Source organism: Caretta caretta, chromosome 1, assembly GCF_965140235.1.
Source record: "Caretta caretta isolate rCarCar2 chromosome 1, rCarCar1.hap1, whole genome shotgun sequence".
In the NCBI taxonomy this organism is placed as follows: Eukaryota; Metazoa; Chordata; order Testudines; family Cheloniidae; genus Caretta; species Caretta caretta.
The window spans coordinates 258,398,234-258,402,041 of NC_134206.1; positions in this window are offsets into that span (position 1 = coordinate 258,398,234).

The window sequence follows — 3,808 nt, forward strand, 5'->3', positions numbered from 1 at the left end:
AATGCCAGACAGATAGGGCTAGATAAATATAAGGACCATTCTGAGAGAAGAGAAAATGAGAGAAGTGGCGTAAATAATTTTTGGTATACATCTCCTCTTGCCTAACAACATATGTGTCTGTATATGTGCACGAGAGTGGCTTTGTGAATATGTTTGAGTGTGTACATACACAGTATTTGTATGTGTGTATGTACATGTGTTTCTTTATGTGTATACATTATACAGGTGTCTGTCTTGGTGCTTGTGGATATACTGTAAATCTTGGGCCAGATCTTCAGCAGCTGTAAAAAGGACACAGCTCCATTGAAGTCAGTGGAGGTGTGCCGGTTTATACCATCTGAGGCGTTGACCCTATGGATGCTGTGAATGCATTCGGTATTTCAGTATGTGCATATATGAATGTCTGTGCATGTTCTCTCTTTTCAGGCTGTTCTGCAGCTGAACACACAGAGATCCGGTTTTCTTTTGTTACCTGTGGACATGTTTCCATGCAGGTTCAAATCTAGTCAAGTAACTTCTCAATTACTCACCTGTCAGTTATTACTATGTTCCAACAACCCTGAAGCTCAGAGAGACAGCGCATACCATACTGTGGCAGGGGGGGCCACGAGAGAACAGTCTTCCCTGCATGGTGTCACCAGAGAGTGACACATCACTGCTGTGATGTCATAGAGGACACACAAATGATTCATGGAGTAACTAATAATTTCAATGCCATTATTTTAAAAGAAAGAATCCAGAACTTGTCCCAGGTTCTAACTCACGGGGCGGGGAGGCTGTGGGTTAAATAAATGCAAAGCAGTTGTGTTTCCTGTGATGTCCTGGTCCCAGCAGCACAGAGAATGAACTACTACTGATCACTGTCTGAAAAGCAAACACTTACAAAGTCATCATAAAGATTTTTCTCTCATTTCTCTAGCAGAATCCTAGGCAATTTGACCCCAGGGAAGCTAAAAATGGGAGGGACGTGGGGTTAGTGAAAAGAGCTCAGGGGGAGGGGAAGGTTGTGGGTTCAGTGAAGAAAGGCTTGGGGTCAAGGTTCTGGGCAAGAGAGGACAAAGTGAGGAACTGGGAAGGCTGAGAAGAGCTCAGAGCTGGAACTCAGGGCAAGGGAAGCACAGGGTGAGAAGGACAAAGGGAGTGCAGAGTGGGGATTGTAGGCTGTTAGATACTATGGGGATGGATGTGGCATAGAACTGGACAGATGCCACAGATCGTCCCTCCAGGTTGGGAGAGACTGGACAGGGGCAGGGAGACTACAGGGACTTATAGGTCTCAGAATATGTGGAGTTCAGAATCAGAGCAAACTCATACCAAAGGGCTGGGGGATTGTAGGAATAGAGGGTCCTGGGGTAGAGAGGTTACCTGGAGCTCAGAGCCAAGCAGAAGCTGGAGACTGTTTAAAAATGAGAACAAGGTTAAACTGGCCTCTATAAGGATGCAGGGACACAGTTCTAGGAAGCGCAAGGCAGGGCATGTCAGGCTCTTGGCCATTTCAGACCAGGGAAAAGACTGAAAAGAACTGATAGGAAGCTTCTATAGAAGAAAAACAATAGTGCAATAAAGCAAAGTCACATGGCACTGGTTTTACAAGTGACACAGGGAAGTTCTTCAGGGTGCAGGCAAACAGCTTCATTCTAGTCTGATCCGGACATGTTAGAAACACTGGCCGCTGAATTTTTGGCAGCTCAGCTTGGGTGGAGAGGGAGGGGGTAACAACACAGTTCAGGTGTGAAACGCCAAACCTGAACCCTGGCACAGTGGCCATATGCGGAAAAGGACCTAGGGGTGACAGTGGACGAGAAGCTGGATATGAGTCAGCAGTGTGCCCTTGTTGCCAAGAAGGCCAATGGCATTTTGGGATGTATAAGTAGGGGCATAGCGAGCAGATCGAGGGACGTGATCGTTCCCCTCTATTCAACATTGGTGAGGCCTCATCTGGAGTACTGTGTCCAGTTTTGGGCCCCACACTACAAGAAGGATGTGGATAAATTGGAGAGAGTCCAGCGAAGGGCAACAAAAATGATTAGGGGTCTGGAACACATGACTTATGAGGAGAGGCTGAGGGAGCTGGGATTGTTTAGCCTGCAGAAGAGAAGAATGAGGGGGGATTTGATAGCTGCTTTCAACTACCTGAAAGGGGGTTCCAAAGAGGATGGCTCTAGACTGTTCTCAATGGTAGCAGATGACAGAACGAGGAGTAATGGTCTCAAGTTGCAGTGGGGGAGGTTTAGATTGGATATTAGGAAAAACTTTTTCACTAAGAGGGTGGTGAAACACTGGAATGCGTTACCTAGGGAGGTGGTAGAATCTCCTTCCTTAGAGGTTTTTAAGGTCAGGCTTGACAAAGCCCTGGCTGGGATGATTTAACTGGGAATTGGTCCTGCTTCGAGCAGGGGGTTGGACTAGATGACCTTCTGGAGTCCCTTCCAACCCTGATATTCTATGATTCTATGATTCTATGCCCCACACCAAGAACCCTTTAACTAGCAACAGTGTGAGCATAGAAGGAATTCCTAGCTCCAAACGCCCATGCTGTCCCATGTCTTGGATCAACCAGGTCCACTGTGTTTGGTGGAGTGCTGGATCAAATGCAAGACTTTAGGCCACAGTGAGCCGCCTTGGGCAACTGCTGTTGCAGAAAATGGACAGCAGGAGCCAGAGTATTTGCACAATAACCACAAACCAGGGGAACCTCTTGCAGAGGGTGATGGCACCAGGATGGCAGTTTGGGAGAGAGAGTGCAGCAGCCACACACCCAGCCATCAGAACCAGTCCTTGGAAGCCATCACCAGAACGTTTGACGGCACCGACTCCCTGTTCTGGGGAGGGGGTCAGGAGCTATAGCCAACCCCTTCCAATTCTGCCGCTCAGGCAGTAACAGCGGGTGCTGTACAGCCCGCCCACCCTCCAGCTGAGAGCCAGATTTCCCCCTTCTCCCAAATTCCCGTTATTAATTATTAATGATTATTAATTAAAAACCAAGCTCCATTGAGTCTGGTTTGATTTTCACAGAGGTTAGAGGGAGGTTAGAGTCGACATCTGTGCTGGAGATGACATTCCTATCTAATTAGTGGGCTGCCAGCAGAGAGGGCCTTCCTGTCCCATCCCCCAAACACAGGAGAGGGCAGAGCCATCTCAGACAAGGGGCGGAGGGAGGGAGACGGACACTCATTCACTGGTGCTGGAGGCTCTCTAGCTGCCAGTAGCATACAGTGGAATTCCCCCATCCCAGGATCTTTTGTTTTCCAGTCAGGGTGAGGCACAAGTTTGCAAATGTAATTCAGAAATGCACTTGGACAGGAGGGCGAGTAATAAAGGGAGTGGAAACTAAGAACTCCTAACTCTGGCTCTGCCAGAGCGCTCTCCAGCCTGACTCTTCAAAAGCTGCCCCTATTTCTGGGTGTCCAACTTAAGGCATTTGGGGCCAACTTTTCAATTGCTCAATACCCACAAGTAGGGTCAGATTTTTAAAAGAGCTCCAGTCCCTTTAAGGTACCAAAATAAGGGCCACATTTTCAAAAGTGCTCAGCTCTCAACATGCTGCTCTGTTCTGGAAACCTGGCCACATCTTTGGGTGCCTAAAACGGAGCTGAGCTCTTTGGGAAATTCTGGCCTCCGGGCGGGTATGAATTAGAGACCTTTGCGTATCTATTCCGGCAACGACTCAGCTGCAGGGGCACTACACACTAGTTCAGACAGGGCCCAGCTTCATTTTCCAATCATGGCACAAAAATCTGAGCAGATTTTTATGACAGGGCAGCAGAAGTACCTGAGGCTTTTCTACACTAATGCGAGCACAAGTGTA